The 19,967-nt window shown below is 40.5% G+C and overlaps 1 long non-coding RNA gene across 2 annotated transcripts in view; it reads left to right on the plus strand.

Moving 5' to 3' along the window:
- LOC311516819 overlaps positions 1-18,567 on the plus strand; it is a 98,321-nt gene extending 79,754 nt beyond the window's left edge. For both annotated transcript variants that reach the window (XR_014710500.1, XR_014710501.1), the window contains 2 exons: positions 11,063-11,274; positions 15,669-18,567. This is a non-coding gene — a long non-coding RNA (uncharacterized lncRNA). The remainder of the gene's footprint in view (positions 1-11,062; positions 11,275-15,668) is intronic.
- The last annotated feature ends 1,400 nt before the right edge of the window (positions 18,568-19,967 follow it).

Here is a 19,967-nt window from a genome sequence, read left to right on the forward strand (position 1 = left end):
TCATCCTTCCATATAACAATAAACAGAAGATAGTTCAGCCTCACTTTCCTCCACATGCGGTTGCTTCCTCCCCATTTGATATTATTTCATTGATAATGAGTCACCTTGATAATAAGTCTGTTATATTTGGTCCAATAATTTATTTGGTCACAGAACCATCAGGATGTAACATTCCCTTGTACATTTGACACTTCTGCATAAAATCCAGGTCCAATCAGTAAACCTATTCCTTTTCCTCTATTTTTCTGATATAAAAGATCCACTGCTTCTGTGAAGATAGAGAATCACAAAGGCTCTTTCCCTCACAACCCTTATACCAATTTGTTAATACTCAAAAATATTGTTTCGATGTTTTGATTTGGCAACACGTGAATTGGGGGTAATTGAATAAACAAGACACAGAAGCTAGATTTCTAAGCATTTATGTCTTCTGTCTTTATTTTTTAGTTATTTTTCTTTGACAGGTCAGTTTTCTACTTCTTCTCAAATCTTATGCTGTCATGTCGGAAGTATTTTCCCCAACTTCTAATTATTTGCTATTAGCATTGTGGTTACCATCAAATTATGGATTATCACAATATAACACTTAACTATATTCAACTCTATTTAATGCCAGTCCAAATAAATTCACTGAGGCCCTGAACCACAAGTCAATGGGAATCTGTCAATTAACTTCAATGGACTTTGAATGAGCCCCAAGAGGATCTCTGAGTAGCATGGAGTTTGTCATCTGTTTAATTGATCCTCTAATCTTAAGCCAATATCCTTGAACATCTGGGCTTTTCCACAAAATATGAAAAAAAAGGTACCTTTCTCCTCACATGCATTCCAGACAGTATCAGTAGGGGTATTAATATTCTAAAGATTTTTTCCTGTATAGTACAACAAATAGAATTTGGTGTTTGCTGTTTTCTGTCATTTCTCAAGAGCTATCTCTTTTTGTATCTTTCTCTCCATTTTTTCCCCATAAACATACACTTGCATGCTGCTTCTGCTGTTTCTAAAACTGTATTTATATTTGAAATAATCTTATTTGATATGTGTTCACCATAACTGCATGTTTATGTTTTGTGGGTTTTCTTTTTAGAACTCTGAATTAGATAGTGGCTAATGTACAAATACTAAATACGCTGAAATGGTAGACGAGGATTCACAGATTTATTTTTAATCTCTATAGATTTAAAAACTAGGACTCTTTATAAAGACCTATATTCTCCCATATCTTCAACTCACCTAATTTTGAGTTCAAAATTCTCACTATGGACATCATATGAGGTGAGAAAGAGTTCCATTTACTAGATGTCTCATCATTTTTGAAGTTCTGCTCTGGAGTCTTTCTTATTCAGCCACAGCTAGATGTTTATTTTAGATCAGAGTCCTTTGGCTCATTCAATTTAAATACATCTAATCTGGGATTCTTTGTGAACAATCAATTTTAATTTTAAAATGATATAACAGTAGGTCTTTATGTACCCCAGTCATTGTATCTCAATACCCTTGTGGCTTTTACACTCTGATGTCTATGATGTCATATCCAGTTTATTTTTCTGTTATGTTTTTCTAATAATTTTTTTTATCTGAGATTAATATTAGCAGTGTGAAAAAGAAATCATGATCCCAGGAGAATATTTGGTGTGATGATAGCTATTGGGCCCAAGCAGGACATCATGTATTTTTTTTCCATTTTTCTAAGTCTTTCTTTAAAATCTGATTTTATTAAGAGCATCAGATTAAAGACATATAGTAGTTCTAGATTATTTGGTATTGGTACCTCATAATTGTCAATGGAAGTTGTGGTTACTCAGCAGCTCTCACGGTCAAGCCCTTAGAAGTTCATTCCTACTTTTGTATTTCAGCAGCCACATCAGGCTGGTTGCGAGAACTGACTGATACCCCTGAGAGTGTAAATGCTGCCCTTTTCCAGGTCACACAGGAGTTGCTTATGAATGACTGAGATCCTTTATTGTGTGGGAGAAGCACCATCACAGAACAAATCTCTTGGATAGCCTCCCTCTGTGCCATCAATTGAAATAGCAGTCTGGTACAGGAATAAGCACTTTTGTTTGAATGGAGGTCTTAATGAAAAATTACAATTAAGAGGATAGGTGAGGTATTACTTTGTAGAGAGTACTTAAAACATTTCCTGGGTGTATCTCTGTCTAGCTTAACCCCATTACCATGACAAAAACTTGGATATGTAACAATACATCAGGGCTGTTGACTTCACAATGGGGTGAAGATGGATGAGAAATAATCCCAAGAAATGTTTACTTTTTTGTCTTTGTTACAGAGAGTGTCTGAATAAGGGTCAAAATAGGATTCAATTCTATCTCGTAGCTTCAAAGCCTTTTAATCTCTTTTGGATTGAATCCCAGAATGGCTCTACCTTATAGTACTTAAAAACAAGCTGTAAGACACCACCTCTCAACTGAATTTCTATCTTACTGTACAGTTCAGGTTAAAACTGTTAGCCTTTCCTACAAAGTTTCCTTTGAGTTAGTGGAATCTACATGTAATATATACAATTGAAATCCATCTAGCTTCATGCCATACACTGAATATTCTGTCAATGTTTACAACAAGGATTTTGAAGAACTGCACATATCCCTTTTATAGTGTCTAGCTAATGACTACAACTCCAGTAAGTGATGTGCCAACAAACATGGGTAGTTGTTGAAGCTTTCACAAAGTGAATATAAAATCTGTCACTCAGATTGCCATACAACGTCTACAGCTTTTGAATAAAAATTTAGAACTTAGAGACCATTTCTTTTGTCTGCAAGAAACTTGAGGCAAGAGCAGTCCATGTTACTCATGAAGATTTAGCAAGACGAGCCAGCCGGCAGGTTAAGAACCCAATGGTTTGTACAGAGCTAAAAAAAAAATTTATCAAGTTTTATCTGTGTACTCTTTTGCTACAGGGGAGTGATACATCCTGATGGTCCTGTGACCAAATAAAAAACAATAAATCATTGTATGAACCAATTTGTTGCATTACTGGAATGTTAAAAATCACTGGTTGTAACTTATATAAGAAGGCTTCTGTGGGGAAAAGAGATGGAGTGGCAACAAGACACCATCACTTGTTTAGAGGTATGGGGCTAGAAGCTGTGGTTGCTTAGTGACCAGTGATCATGATCTGATTACATTCAGCATTGTCAGAGGACAATCCCAACTAATACTATATATATTTAATGCTTCAAAAGGGCCCATGTCTCAAAGATGAGGAAAATTATGAGCAAAATTAATTCTGAAGAAATAGACAGAAAATTGTGAATGAAAATTGGGATATCTTTAAGAAAAGTATGTTAGCTGACCAAAATCCTATGAGTCCACAATCAAGAAAGAAGAAAAGTTTGGCTAAAAGCCCATCCTGGTTCAGTGGCAAAGTGAAGACAGTAACTAAAAATAATTTTTAAAAAATCAATATATAATAAATGGAAAAAGGGTGAAATAGATAGTGCTCAATATAAATTACAGGTTATGAAGTACAGAAAATTGATAAGGGATGCTGAAGACATCTGAAAACTTTCATGACTGGGAGGACTAAGGACAGTAAGAACAAGGTTTTTTAAAAAGTATATTATGAACAAAAGAAATATTGGTAATGGTCTAGGCCTATTACTAGATGGAGATGGTAAAAGTGCTAGTAATGATGCAGAAAAAGCAGAATTGTTCAGTAAATATTTCTGTTCTGTTTGGAAAGAAACAGTATGATGTACTTGTATCACATGAGGATGATAAAGTACTTTTCAGTCCCTTAGTAACTAAGGAGGATGCCAAAGAACATCTACTAAGGATAAAAATTTTAAAATCAGTACACCCTTCTATCTTGCACCCAAGAGTCCTAAAAGAGTTGTCTGAGAAGATCTCTGCCCCACTGATTTTCATTTTTAATAAATCTTGGAATACTGGGGAATGTCCAGAAGACTGAAAGAGTGCTAATGTGCCAATATTAAAAAAAAAAAAAGCATGCAGAATGACCCAGGTAAGAATAGGTCCTTTAGCCTGACATCAATTCAAGGCAAAATAATAAAAAAGCTGATAGAGGATAAATAATTAAATGATAGGAATATAACCAATGCCAATCAACATTATTTTATGTTAAACAAACTCCCTTTTCATTATTTGATGAGATTACCAATTTGGTTACTAGGCCCAGTATTATTCAACATGTTCATCAATGATTTAGAAGTAGATATATAATCACTGTTGATAACAGTTGTGGATGACAATGTGATGCTGGCAGACAAGGTGCTAGCTCATGCCAAGGCCCTGGGCCTCACTGAACACAGACAAATGCATAGCTGGAAACCAGTCTAGTTCACCTGTGTGTTAGCATTGTTAAAGTTGACGTTAAGTTGATAAAAATATGTTTCTAGTCTCTAGACCTTGTGACTAGCTTGCAGGATGCTGCATGTATTAATCTCACTTATCTGTACCCCTTGTTAGAGAATGACAGCAAGTGTTTGCATTGTCAACTCTGTAATTGTGTAACTCACCAAACAGGAAAGAAGCATTAATTAGTGAAAAGTGCTGAGCCTGCAGATAGAAGTGCTGAGCCATTGTGTAACAGCAAAAGGACAAAGGGTTTGTCGATTGCCCTCCCCACTCACATAAACAGGAGACAGCACCAATACCTCGATCAGTTTGAATTCTGGGGAAGGGGATAAAAATCCCTGAGACACGGAGAAATATGGTTCTTTTTGCTACTTAGACTCTTAAGAGTCAAGAATCACTAAGCATAAGCAAAGGACCCCCTACTATTTTACCTGGGTTAACTTGAAAGGACTCATAGAGATTGCTTATTATAGATGTTTCTATGATCTTTGGAACCCAAGATGGTATCTCCTTTGTGTGTGTACGCTACCTGTTTTAACCTTATAAATAACTCTTATTTCTTTTTCCAAGTATAAATATTTAGTTAGTTCATTACAGGATTGGCTACAGGTGTTGTCTTTGGCTTGAGATCTGAGTACCTTTAACCTAGGGTAAGTGACTAAACCTTTAGGACTGGGAATAACCTGAATATTGTGATTTTGGGAGTAAGGCAACCATCACATGTTTTTTTTTTAAAAAAGTAGGTTTCTAGTTCTCATGATTGCAGATAAAAGTTTAAAAACATGATCTGTATGCATCCTGAAGGCAACAAATGGAATGAACTCATATTTTTTAGTTTCATGGTTTTTAAACCTGTCTCATAATTTTCATAGATTTATTTATAGGCTACATCTGCACTTGGAGCTTGGGTTGTGATTCCCAGCTTGCATAGATGAATCTGTGCTAGTTCTGCTTGAGCTAATGCACTAAAAAATGTTAGTGTAGCTGGAGTTGCACAGGTGTCAGTTTGGACTGGACTCCCCTAATACATCCCCACCCAGATTTTCTGGGTATGTATGTACTTGGGCAGCTAGCCCGAGCAGCTATCCTGGCTAGCATGGGACTGCCTATGCGAGCTGGGAATCACACCCCTCAGCTCCAAGTGCAGATGTAGCCATAAATTTTATTTAGGGGGCCTCAGACACGATTTTTGAACACTGCATCAGATAAGCAAAATGCCCCTAGGAGCTCTGTGGGAATACAACTATCACATCATCCTTGGCGATGGTAGAGCATGGGGTCAGTGCAACTGACTAGTGAAGGTAGGAAGAGCTAGACTCTGTCAGCTCTCTGCTAGGGAGTCTAGCATCAGCAGTGGTGCTTAAGTAGTCAAACAGGACCTGGAAAATATCATTTTCCTTCCTAGTTGCTTTGACTATCCTTCCACTGGCTGCCCTTTTCCAATAGCATCTTCACTTTCAAAACTTTAATAGCCCATCCCACACTACATGCCAACACTCATACACTATTGAGATGTTGCTCCCACCTCCAATCAGCCCATGATGCAAGGCACTACTGCCCACTTGTTACATTTTCAAACAAGCGCCTTTGTGCTTTCTCCCATGCTGCCCCGTGTCCTTGGGAGGAGCTCCCCGTAAACATCTGCAGAGCCACTGCATTATACTCCTTCAAATCCCTCCTTAAAATTCTTCTTTGCCATGATGCCTACAAAAAACTTGACAATGGTTAGGCTGCTGATGCACTGAGAACTAACCTATGTTGTTTCTCCTATATTGAAAGCTGTTTGGGGCAGGGGCCATGTTACACTACATGTTTGTCTTAAACATTTCTCCGTATTACATCCCAGTCTTTGGTCCAAATAATCAGTCTGCAACTAGTTAATCCATTTTTTTCTCATTAGCTTAATATTAGAGCTGAACAAATAGAGTAACAATATTTTATAAACATTCATTCAAATTCTAAAGCCTACTCTGAATTGACCTTGTTTTGTCATGACCTGTTCATGTTTCTTTTCCATGAGAAGTTGAGCATCATTAGCACAAATACCCATTTATAGCAAATATCAGGCTGAATGCTTGAATGTTTTCCAAAAGTGAAATTTACATGCTGTTAATTGGTTGGTTACCCCATCATCCAATCTGGGCACAGAAACAGTACAATAATTTATACTTATTTAACTAATGAGCACAGTGTTGGATTATCAAATATTCACAAGAAGTCATTCTTGAGCTATGTTACAAAACTACATTTCAGGAAGAAATACACAAATACTTCTGAATAATGAATACATCTGAAAATAGTGTGTTCTGCTCAGTTTCTGAACAGAAAAATTCAATGAATAAATTATTTGTTGAGAATTTTTTCCTGACTTCCACCACAAACATTACATATGCCATTTATCTTAGTCCTCCATGTGGACACCTGGGCTCAACATCCCCACTGCCTTAGGAAATTCACAAATAAATCACCAGAGAGATCAGAGAAGAACATCAAAGGTAAGAAGAGCTAGAGAAAATATTTGTATTGTTTAAAAAAAATTCTTTAGAAAAACAAAGCCACTGCCTTGTCTCACTCCCAAGAAAGTGATCATAATGGTCCCTTCTGACCTAAATATCTATGAATCTATGAAACCCGAGACAGAAAATTTCAATCCTTCATTTTTAATTTAAAGAGTTTATATGGAAGTTTTTACAGCTTACAGGTAAGCCATTCACACCAAATGTAAGAGCTGAAAGCAGTCATAAATAAACTTTAGTGCAAACCATTACTTCCTCATGAAATATGACTTTAAAAAAATGACATGAGTCTCCTGACTGTAGTGGTCTGTGGCCGTCCCTCCCCATCAGTCTAGGAAGGAGGCCATGCCCCCTCACTATTGCCTAGAAGTACAATGCTCCATAGGGGAATTAGCAGTCTCAGGGATCTGACCTTCTGGGCAGGGCAGAGCAGTAAGCAGTCTAAAGCTCTGACCTTCATGGGGTGGAGACTGGCTTCTCCCCATCAGTCTTGGAGAGGCCACACTCATACATAGGTATTTCATATTAACATATGTAACCGTGCCTTCGCGGGTCACAACTGAAGATGCCAAATTCAGGACAAACTGCTGAGAGATAGGGCAAACACAGCACAAAATTGGTGGTTATTCTTTTATAAGATATCAAACCAGACACAAAAGTAAATTCCTGTTTCACCACACTAGCTAACAAGAAAACATAAAGGCATTCCAGTTCTTATATCACCACCAAAAACACTGGATTCAGAGATAAGTGGTTCTTTACAACCGGTCTCATCAAATAATAAGTTATTCTGATCCCAAAGGACCAACCACACACCCAGGTCAATATATAACTTAGGTCTTACCCAAAAATCACAGTGATGCAAATCCTTTTGTATCTAAAATCTAGAGGTTTATTGAAAGAAAGAAAGAAAGAAAGAAAGAAAGAAAGAAAGAAAGAAAGAAAGAAAGAAAGAAAGAAAGAAAGAAAGAAAGAAAGAAAGAAAGAAAGAAAGAAAGAAAGAAAGAAAGAGTTAAAATTGGTTAAAGGAATCAAATTGTTAAAGGAATCATACAGTAATGGCAACATTTTTGGTTCAGGCGTGTAGCAGTGATTAAATAAACGGCTGGCTTAAGTCAAGTCTCTGGAGTACATCCACAGCTTGGATGGGTCATTCAGTCCTTTGTTCAGAGCTTCAGTTTGTAGCAAGGTTCTTCCAGAGGTAAGAAGCAGGATTGAAGACAAAGTGGAGGTGTTTCCAGGGCCTGTTATAGCTTTTGCCATGTTGAGGGCATCCCATTGTTCTTACTGTGGAAAATTACAGCCACAAGATGGAGTTTGGAGTCACATGGGCAAGTCACCCACTCATACACAATTTCCCTTAGTCATTGCACGAAACCATTACCTACACTCCAGACAGCATGTTCACATGACAGTCCACTCAGTGTAGATGGGCGTCTCCCATGGTCCATTGTCAACCAAGCGTTTCTTAATGAGCCACTTAATTTGAATAGTCCCTTCAAGATGTGCTGGGCATTATCTTGTGGGCGCTACCCCAGGAGAAAACATTTGAAATCGAAGTATAGAGCCAATACTTATAACTTCACATACAAAAATGGCACATGCGTACAGATAGCATAATCATAACCAGCAAATAATAACCTTTTCATAGCACCTCACTCGACAACCTTCATACAATATTTGCTGCAAATATATAAAAGTGGTTGCAACAATGATCTATATGGTCATATTTTAATCAGATAACATCACAACATATGTATGTATATATATATATCACATAAAATTATTTTAAACAGAAGTTGTTCAACTAACAAAATACTACAACTAACTGAAACAGGATTTCCAGTTCTCAAGAAATTTCACAATTTTTAAATTTCTTGCAAATCAGAAATTCTGGGGGAAAAAATTGCTCCCCTGAATCTGAAGCTATGATTCTATCAAGTAGGATAATTATCATATCTATCAGAACAATTCTATCCAGAAGAATTCATTACATTATTACAAGGCCAGAGTAGATCTGACTGCTTGATCACCCCAACGAGAGTGCTCATTTGTTCCAAAGACTGTGTACTGGCTGCTGTGGTTGTTGACTAGAAAGGCTGACTAACCAAAGCAAATTATTTTTGTGGTAAGTTTGCAGCTGGACACCTGGCAACACCAATGCAGTGGAAAATGTGAATACAGGGTGTACAATGCTCAATACCTTTGCTCCATTTAATGCTTTTAAAAAATACTGCCTTTGCCAGTAGCCATTTGTCCAGCAGTGTGTTGAGCTGATATTTCCAGAAGCACCCCAGGTTTCTGCTATGTGACTTGAACAAGCACATGAAAAAGCCTTTCAAAAGTGATGAACAAGATCAGACAGAACAAGACCAGGATTATCCTTTATAGTACTGACCTGGCAAGACAGGGTTAATATCCTGACCTGCTTCATCTCTGTTTCCAGCCAACAATCAAGCTTCTAATCATTCCCCATATCCTCTCCCAGGGTGCAAGTCATGTACTTCATCCAAGTACTTCCTCCACCTCAGGGATTGGTTCCTCAGTAGTTTGCACGGTTAGAATCTACCTGCCTGCTAGAAGTGCAACAATTGTTACTGAGCAGTGGAAGGGAGTCATCCTGAATAACTTACCGGTAGAAGTGAAAGAGATTCACCCACTGGTGTCAATTTCACCAACTTCTGCCTGAATCTGCATTGTTCTCATAAACTATCTCTTGGGCCTAAAGAAATCAGGATCAATTAGCTTGATTAATATTAACTTGGCTACAGAATTAGCCTTTCATCCTCCAGTAGAGGGTTTTTCTATATTTGCTTGCTCTATGTCTTCAAGGTTTATTTAAAACTTTGGGGAACCTACACACCCAGATTAAGGACCCCTCTCCAAATCTGGGACCTCAGCCTGGTACTTAAATATCACATGAAACCTCCATTTGAACCTGTCATAAATATAAAGGGAAGGGTAAAACCCTTTGAAATCCCTCCTGGCCAGGGGAAAGCTCCTCTCACCTGTAAAGGGTTAAGAAGCTAAAGGTAACCTCACTGGCACCTGACCAAAATGACCAATGAGGAGACAAGATACTTTCAAAAGCTGGGAGGAGGGAGAGAAACAAAGGGTCTGTGGGTCTGTCTATATGCTGGTTTCTGCTGGGGATAGACCAGGAATGGAGTCTTAGAACTTTTAGTAAGTAATCTAGCTAGGTATGTGTTAGATTATGATTTCCTTAAATGGCTGAGAAAAGAATTGTGCTGAATAGAATAACTATTTCTGTCTGTGTATCTTTTTTGTAACTTAAGGTTTTGCCTAGAGGGGTTCTCTATGTTTTTGAATCTAATTACCCTGTAAGATATCTACCATCCTGATTTTACAGGGGGGATTTCTTTATTTCTATTTACTTCTATTTTTATTAAAAGTTTTCTTGTAAGAAAACTGAATGCTTTTTCATTGTTCTCAGATCCAAGGGTTTGGGTCTGTGGTCACCTATGCAAATTGGTGAGGCTTTTTTATCCAAACCTTGTCCAGGAAGTGGGGTGCAAGGTTTTGGGAAGTATTTTGGGGGGAAAGACGCGTCCAAACAGCTCTTCCCCAGTAACCAGTATTAGTTTGGTGGTGGTAGCGGCCAATCCAAGGACAACGGGTGGAATATTTTGTACCTTGGGGAAGTTTTGACCTAAGCTGGTAAAGATAAGCTTAGGAGGTTTTTCATGCAGGTCCCCACATCTGTACCCTAGAGTTCAGAGTGGGAGAGGAACCTTGACAGAACCAATGGCAACCTGTTCCTTGCTTCACTTCTCTACAAAGATAGCTTTCTTAGTAACTATCACTTTGGCCCCCCAGGGCTAGGGAAATTAGGCCCTTGATGGCTGACATCCTCCCCTCCTTTAATGGAGTTCTTCAAGGACATCTTTATGCCCACACCCTAATGTCTTACCTAAGGTACTATTGGAACTTCATCTTAACCCATCCATTTATCTACCTGTGTTTTTCCCAAAACTACATAAGTCTCAACAGGAGACATGTTTTCATACTCTAGATGTTAGACAGGCATTGGCCTTCTATCTAGATAGAACCAAACAATTTCAAAAGTCACCCAGACTGTACTAGATGAAGAAGAGTGCAGAAACTGCAGTTCTTCGAGATGTGTGTCCCTATGGATGCTCCACCACACACTCACCTTTCCCTCTGCTTTGGACTGTTCTCTATAGGATGTTCAGATGGAGAAAAGACTGAGAGTGTTTTGCCAACACAGCCCTATATACCCTCAGTGCATGGCACAAGAATGCACAGGATGCATGTGTGGACCAAACAGACACTGCCAATGGAAAATCTCCAATCAAGGGCTCCAGAGGTGCATGTATACTTGAAGTGGAGAAACCATAGAGACATAAATCTTGCAGAACCACAGTTACTGCACAAGGTGAGTAACCTCTTCTTCCTTCCCCTGGATGTTGTGTGTGAGGGTTATATTGGTTTGCATGCTTTCTATGAGCGGCCAGCAGAAATTCAGTGGTATCAGATTAGTGTTTTTTTTTTGATTGTTCACACACAAAACATCCAAAGAGAATTATCTCCATCTGTCTGTTCCTCCCAAAGAGGTTCACCATATTTCCTAGTAAAAGTTGGACATTTCTTTTACATATTACCTATCTAGGAAGATGCTCCCCATCAAAGTATACTCACAGTCTGAGTGTCTATCCTATGGACAATATGAACCAGCTGAACCAGCATGTAGTTGCTTCTGAACCTGAAATAGAATAATGGTAATACCAATGTAAGAAACTAAACACCAAGGGCCAAATTCTTAGCTAATGGAAAAGTGATGTACACTCTATTGTATACAATGGACCTACACCAATTTACAACAGCTGAGAATCTGGCCCCAGTTTTTAATTTGAACAATACAAAGACAATGTGCATCTAACCAAATCCATCTCAGTTAGAACCGTATGAAACTGTTTCCATTTAACCATAAGGTGATCTAAAGGCTGTTAGGAAACTCCCACGATGCTTTGTACATAAAGTTCCCAGAACCATCTTTCTACAAACCAAACTGTGACTGCTCTGTGCCTATAAATCTAAAAGTGTTCTGTACTTAAGTTGAAACTTAGTGGGTGACAAAATGATAGTCTGTATGTAATCACTAATGGGATGTGTGTAATCTTTTACTCCGACCCCATTGACTCATGGAGAATGTGCCCAGAGGTCCAGGAAGGGGCCATTTGTGATTCATGAGGCTGTGAGGGGGTATGTCCTCACCCTAGGAGAGCGCTCACAAGCTCTTCTGGGCTCAGCCTGCATGACTTGCTCTGCCTGAAGGGAGGAAGCTTAAAAGTGGAAAGCCTACTTCAGACGGCTAGTGGTAGACTGTTGTGTCTCAGAAAGAGCTGTCTACAGGGAGAGATCAACGAAGAGGAAGCAGATTCTGAAGGGAACTTTGAAATGCTTTGTTAGGAACTATCCAAAGCACCGGGACCAGCTACTCCCACTTCTCCTGTTTGCCATAAAGGAGGTCCTGCAGGCCTCGGTGGGGTTCTCTCCCTTCCAGTTACTTTATGGCCCCCAACCATGTATAATGTGGTTATACCTCACGGCATTGCCCTTTAGTTTCAGGATGCAACACCAAGTGAGAGAGAATCAAGCTAATTCTGATTATTTTTTGTGGGAAATGGGAGATGGGGATGACATGCCCCAAGATCACCTTTCCAACTTGAGGGGTGAGGTATGTGAGGGGGCACACCCTCACCTGTTACCCCAAGAACAGATGCAGGGATTCCAGAGTAGCCCTCCTGTTGCATACTTTTGGGTTCCCAAGGTGTTGACCTATTAATCTGTTCCTATAGTAGAATTGCCAGGATTTCCCCAGGATTTCCCTATGCCCTTCAGGAAATTCCTCCAGAACAGACTAGATCTGTTCACCACTGGGAGAACACGGATACAGTCCTCCGCTCAAAGGATTGACACCCAGGCAGTACTTTCAAAAATGAAGTATTTTCTTTATTTAGTGTAACCAATCTTTCCTAATACAATTAATCTAAACCTAAATTAAAAACATAAACATAAATCCCTTAGCACAGGTATACAAGCTAAGTACCCAGTATTGTAATGTTATACATTTGGAATGGCTTAAGTGTTTATGTTCTGCACATCGTGATCAGTCATATGCAATCCGTTATCAATCTTAATATACTCTAAACGTTATACATAATAACATAGATATACACCCCAAAGACACTCATCTTTATTATCCCAAGCATACACATTCATTTCTATTCTATATTCTCTACTATAGTTAGCACGCTTACTCTCCGTAGTCTTCTTTCCCCTCTGTTCTGTCTAAGGATCCTTCTGTTCTGTCCCAGCAGCACTGCTTCTGCTGTCACCCTGCAGTTGCTTCTGCTGTATCTTCTGGTTCCTTCTTCTGACTGCTCCTTCTTCTCCTGCTCCTAACTTGACTGGCTTTTGCCTGCTGGCTCTCTGTCTTTTATACCATTTTTGGCCTGTTCTGATTGGCTTGTTTCCCATTCCTAGTATTAGCATATCTATCCTCCAATCACCTTTATATCCTCTCTGATTACACAACAAGTTTTATTATTATGGGCTGTTTGCTATTATGGTCTGGGAACCCTCATCTAGTTTTGGACTGAGCATGCCTGACTGACCCCTCCCTTCAGTTTTGGAGTGACCTTTACATCACCTCAGTCTACATCTACCTACCAACACACCAACCATAGGCCAAATTGCTTACAACTGCCAATTCACTGTCCTTGGGTGTGTGCCAACATTGTATGCACACTTAAATTACCAAAGTTTTGAACTATAAATAATAACCTTATTTCTTTAATATATACTTATTTGTTAACTTATGCATCTTAATGTGAAGGGCTACTGTTGCCACCCCATTTCTTACCAATTTAGTTAATTTTATTGCAGTTCTTCTCCTATTTTCAATAATGGTGACAAAGCAATATTTTCAGTACTGTGCTTAAGAATCAAAAAAGATCAGCTCAATATCCTTTCATATCACACCGTTTTAGATAGGAAGATGACAAGCTCATCTGGGCCCAGCCAGTACTGACCACACACACCTGCAAGACTTGCTCTGCCTAGGAGGAGCAAGTTTAAAAGGGGAAAGCCTACCAGAGGCAGGGGTAGTAACAAGGGGAAGACAGCTGAATAGATCAGTGAAGAGGTAGTTAGTTGTGGAGCCTTCCACCCCTGAGACTGTAAGGACCAGGTACAGAGTGTGGTACCCTCCTGGTGCTTAAAGACAGACCATAGCCCTAATCAAGAACAGTAGACCCTACAGATAAGCTGAGCCCCAAAGAGGTAACCAAGGGACTGCCTAAGAGACTGAACACTCTTTTTATATTTTATTCTTCCTGTCCCTGAAGAGAGAGAGGGAAAGAAACCTTTTTCTCTGTTTATTTGGAGAGACTCTTGTGTACCACATGCAGGGAAGGACTCTGAGTGCTAGAGAAGAGAAACAACCACAAACTGGTGTGGTGGAGGGGAGAATGTGGGCACTACTCCGCCTAATACAAGGGATACTTGTTATTGCAGATGTGTTCTGTGATTAATGAGCTATGAACCAATGAGAAACGTTTTTAACACATCAGGAATTTATTTTTGTCACAAATGTTTTCTGCAATAATGACTTGGTTAGAAATACCTTAGTTTATCAGCCATGTAAACTGAGATACCATAAAGGAAATTCCACAAGTAATTAGGTGGTGGGAAAAGGAATTCCTTTGTCTCCTTTTATAAACACCTACAGTATACAAGAAGCTGAGGTTTTGAGAGTTGATTAGGAATGAAACAAACTACAGAGACACTGCTCCAGAATCAATTTGGTAATGTATAGCCTTTTTTTCTGTATTGCACGTATTAATCACTGACTAATAATCTTTGATTAATAAGTTCCACCTGAGACTGATTATCCAACCTCTTATTAAGAATAAATAATGTACGCTAACAGAGTAAAGCCACAATTTTTATTATTATTAATTATTATATTATTATTTATTATTATTATTTAATACTTTTATGGGGCAGTGCCTAGAAGCCAACCATTTTGAAATCCCATTAAGTGCTGTATATGCATAGAAAATGACAGTACCTGACCCGACAGAGTTTGCAGTCTCAGGCATGTAGACAGCTTTTTTTTTTTTTACTAAGTGACCACTGATTGAGTAAAATACAAAAACAAACCATATCTATTCAAAGTGCTAAAATGAAATCACTTAAAACATGGCTGCATAAAACGGAGGAAACTGCACTTCCCTGCAACAGGAACCAAATACCAGTTGTATGATACCATTAGCATTTCTGAGACATCTCATTAATCACAACTTAAGTCTTTTCATGTGTGAAATTTTGGAAAACAAGGCCTTTATTTCGGATCATCCTGGTTTGATGATTTTCAATGGATCGATTATTCTGAAGCTATTGACAGCTTGTTGTCAAGCTTTTAGGCTCTAAGTACTTTTGATGAAGCTTTCACACAGCCTGGATTCTCTAATTGCAAACAGGCTCAAGACAAATTTAAGAGGCATCAAACTACATTGATTACCATGAAACAGTTGATATGTCAAGAGAAATGCTAAGTTTTCAGTATTCTCAGTACAGTACTTTCAGTATTCAGTATTCTCAAAAGAAACAAGAAAAGAGGAAGATACTAATGAAAATAGAAAGTAGTGTATGTTATCTTGCCAGACAAAGACTTACATTGATTGGCCATTATAGTGAATAAGCTGAAAATGCATCCTTAAATAGAGAGATTAACTGAAACTTATTCAACTATTTCATTTGCAGGCAGAATATTATCCTAATATTTCAAAGTAGCTGGAAAAGAGTGAAAAGAAACACACAAGTCCAGTTATTCAAAATGAATTAATGGAAATTGTGGTTCTTAAAATCATGAGAGATATTTCTGAGAAAATTTCTGGAGAATGGTATATATGACAGTTGAAAGAACAGATTTCTCCAACAAAAAGAAACTGATTTCATTCCTGCGATATGTGATTGATGACATGAATATTCATGAAGATTTCACTGGATTGTGCAATATAGCCTATACATCAGCAGAGATAATTTTATCTGTAATTAAAGATATATGATGTCTAAATTGGAGATTCAGTAACTGTGGTGGACAATTCTACGATGGTGCCATTAATACAGTAGGTTTAATATCAGGTGTAGAAACAAGACTATCCTAGGAGGAACCACAAGCTATATATACTCATTGCTTTGGCATGCTTTGAATTTGGCATGCCAGGACACTATTCAAAATAATAGTATCCTAAAAGATACTCTTGAAACTGTTTACAATATTACAAAATTCATTTAAAAGTCTCCCTTAGATGTTGTATATCAGGATATAAAATATGAAGGTGTTAAGTACATCACCAAGCATCTGTGTCTTCTGTTTGACAAGGATACTCTGTATGTCTACACTACGAAATTAGGTTGAATTTATAGAAGTCAATTTTTTAGAAAGCGATTTTATACAGTCGATTGTGTGTGTTCCCACACTAATGCACTAAACACATTAAGTTGGTGGAGTGCCTCCACAGTACCGAGGCTAGCGTTGACTTTTGGAGTGTTGCACTGTGGGTAGCTATCCCATAGTTCCCGCAGTCTCCGCCGCCCATTGGAATTCTGGGTTAAGCTCCCAATGCCTGATGGGGCAAAAACATTGTCGTGGGTGGTTTTGGGTACGTTGTCAGTCGCCCCTCCCTCTGTGAAAGCAACGGCAGACAATGGTTTTGCACCTTTTTTCCATGTGGGCACCATACTGCTTTCAGCAGCCAGTGCAGTAGGTCTGCAAACCATCATCGTCATCCACCAATTCCACTGCAACTCTGCTCTCCTGATGCTATGAATCCACCTCGCAGGTCCTCTATATGACTGTCGTAATCCACCGCTTCTGCTGGCACTCTGCTTTCTTGCTCTCCTGGTGGTCTCACAGGGCCACTTCCACTGCAACTCTGCTCAGCTGCTCTTGTCTTGCCATTCTACAGCAAGCATGCAGCCCGCTCAGCTGTTGTGTCATGGCAGCAGACAGTGCAATAGGTCTGCAAACCATTGTCATTGAACGAACGCTTCCGCTGGCACTCTGCTCTCCTGGTGGTCTCGCAGGGCCGCTTCTGCTGCAACTCTGCTCAGCTGCCCTTGGCACGCCATACCACGGCAAGCATGCAGCCTGCTCAGCTGTTGTGTCCTGGCAGACGATGGTGCAGTAGGTCTGCAAAACTGGTCATCCAACCACCGCTTCCCCTACAACTCTGCTCTGCTGCAGACGCCATACCACGGCATGCATGGAGCCTGCTCAGATCACCATGGCAGTTATGAGCATTGTAAACACCTCATGCATTATCATGCAGTATATGCAGAACCAAAACCTGCAAAAGCAGGCGAGGAGGTGATGGCAGCGCAGTGACAAGGGTGATGAGGACATGGACACAGACTTCTCTCAAAGCACTGGCCCTGGCAATTTGGCCATCCTGGTGGCAATGGGGCAGGCTCATGCCGTGGAACGCCGATTCTGGGCCCGTGAAACAAACACAGACTGGTGGGACCGCATAGTGTTGCAGGTCTGGGATGATTCCCAGCGGCTGCAAAACGTTTGTATGCGTAAGGGCACTTTCATGGAACTTTGTGACTTGCTTTCCCCTGCCCTGAAGTGCAAGAATACCAAGATGAGAGCAGCTCTCACAGTTCAAAAGCGAGTGGCGATAGCCCTCTGGAAGCTTGCAAATGCCAGAAAGCTACCGGTCAGTTGGGAATCAATTTGAAGTGGGGAAATCTACTGAGGGGGCTGCTGTGATCCAAGTAGCCAGTGCAATCACTGAGCTGCTGCTATCAAGGATAGTGACTCTGGGAAATGTGCAGGTCATAGTGGATGGCTTTGCTGCAGTGGGGTTTCCTAAGTGTGTTGGGGCAATAGACAGAACCCATATCCCTATCTTGGGACCAGACCACCTTGGCAGCCAATACATAAACCAAAAGGGGTACTTTTCAGTGTTGCTGCAAGCACTGGTGGATCACAAGGGACATTTCACCAACATTGATGTGGGATGGCCAGGAAAGGTACATGACGCTCACATCTTCAGGAACTCTGGTCTGTATGAACAGCTGCAGCAAGGGACTTACTTTCCAGACCAGAAAATAACCAATGGGGATGTTGAAATGCCTATAGTTATCCTTGGGGACCCAGCCTACCTCTTAATGCCATGGCTCATGAAGCCATACACAGTAGTCAGGAGCTGTTCAACTCTAGGCTGAGCAAGTGCAGAATGGTGGTAGAATGTGCATTTGGGTGTTTAAAAGCTCGCTGGCACAGTTTACTGACTTGGTTAGACCTCAGCGAAACCAATATTCCCCTTATTATTACTGTATGCTGTGTGCTCCACAATATCTGTGAGAGTAAGGGGGAGATGTTTATGGAGGGGTGGAAAGTTGAGGCAAAATCGCCTGGCCACCGATTACATGCAGCCAGACACCAGGGTGATTAGAAGAGCACAGCAGGGTGCTCTGTGCATCAGAGAAGCTTTGAAAGCCAGTTTCATGGCTGACCAGGCTACAGTGTGACAGTTCTGTTTGTTTCTCCTTGATGAAAACCTGCCCCCTTGGTTCACTCTACTTCCCTGTAAGCCAACAGCCCTCCCTTCCCCACTTCGATCACCGCTTACAGAGGCAATAAAGTCATTGTTGTTTCAAATTCATGCATTCTTTATTAATTTGTCACACAAATAGGGGGATAACTGCAAAGGTAGCCTGGGAGGAGTGGGGGAGGAGGGAAGCACCAAGTGGGGTGGGGGAGGAGGGAAGGACAAGGCCACACTGCAGTTCAAAACTTATTGAATGCCAGCCTTCTGTTGCTTGGACAGTCCTCTGGGGTGGAGTGGTTGAGTGCCCAGAGGCCCTGCCCGCTGCATTGTTGGCCATCTGGGTGAGGAGGCTATGGAACTTGGGGAGGAGGGCGGTTGGTTACATAGGGGCTGCAGTGGTGGTCTCAACCATACACCAGAGCATATCAGTTTGATCCTCCAGTAGCCTCAGCATTGCATCCTGCCTCCTCTCATCATGCTGCTGCCACCTTTCCTCTTGATCCTGCCACCTCTCCTATTGTTTCTGCCACCTGTCCTCTCACGCATCCCTCCTGTCCTTGCGTTCATTTTGTGCTTTCCTGGACTCTGCCATTGTCTGCCTCCACGCATTCTGCTGGGCTCTTTCAGTTGGGTGGACTGCATGAGCTCAGAGAACATTTTATCGCAAGTGCTTTTTTTTCGCTTTCTTATCTGCGCTAGCCTCTGGGACGGAGATGCTAGTGGCAGCGTTGAAACATTTGTAGCTGTGGGAGGAAAAAAAGAGAGAGTAATATTTAAAAATATGCATTGGCCATTCAAAAGGAGGGGCTGATGTTTTCAGGTTAACATGCAGCACAAACCCAGCTAACTCCCCCCCCCCCACCCCCCCACACACCCAATTCTCTGGGATGATCACTTCACCCCTCCCACCACCGCGTGGCTAACAGCAGGGATGATTTCTTTTCAGCAACAGGCAAACAGCCCCGCAGGAACGGCCACCTCAGAATGTCCCCTTAATAAAATTCCCCTATTTCAACCAGGTGACCATGAATGATATCACTCTCCTGAGGATAACACAGAGAGATAAAGAACAGATGTTGCTTGAATGCCAGCAAATACCAGGACCACACGGTGGCATGCTTTCTTATGCAATGATTCCAGACTACATGCTACTGGCCTGCCATGATAAAGTGTCCTACCATGGAGGATGCAATAATGCTGCCCTCCCGAGAAACCTTTTGCAAAGGCTTTGGGAGTACCTCCAGGAGAGCTTCATTGAGATGTCCCTGGAGGATTTCCGCCCCATCCCCAGACACGTTAACAGACTTTTCCAGTAGCTGTACTGGCTGCGAATGCATCCCAAATCTTCAGGGAAAATTAATCATTAAACACATTTGCTTTTAAACCATGTATTATATTTACAAAGGTACACTCACCAGAGGTCCCTTCTCCGCCTTCAAGGTCAGGGAGCCCGGGTTGGGAGGGTGCTGTCTCCAGGGTGATAAACAGTTCCTTGCTGTCG

This window comes from Lepidochelys olivacea (genome assembly GCF_965140295.1).
Source record: "Lepidochelys olivacea isolate rLepOli2 genome assembly, chromosome: 2".
Taxonomy (NCBI): Eukaryota; Metazoa; Chordata; order Testudines; family Cheloniidae; genus Lepidochelys; species Lepidochelys olivacea.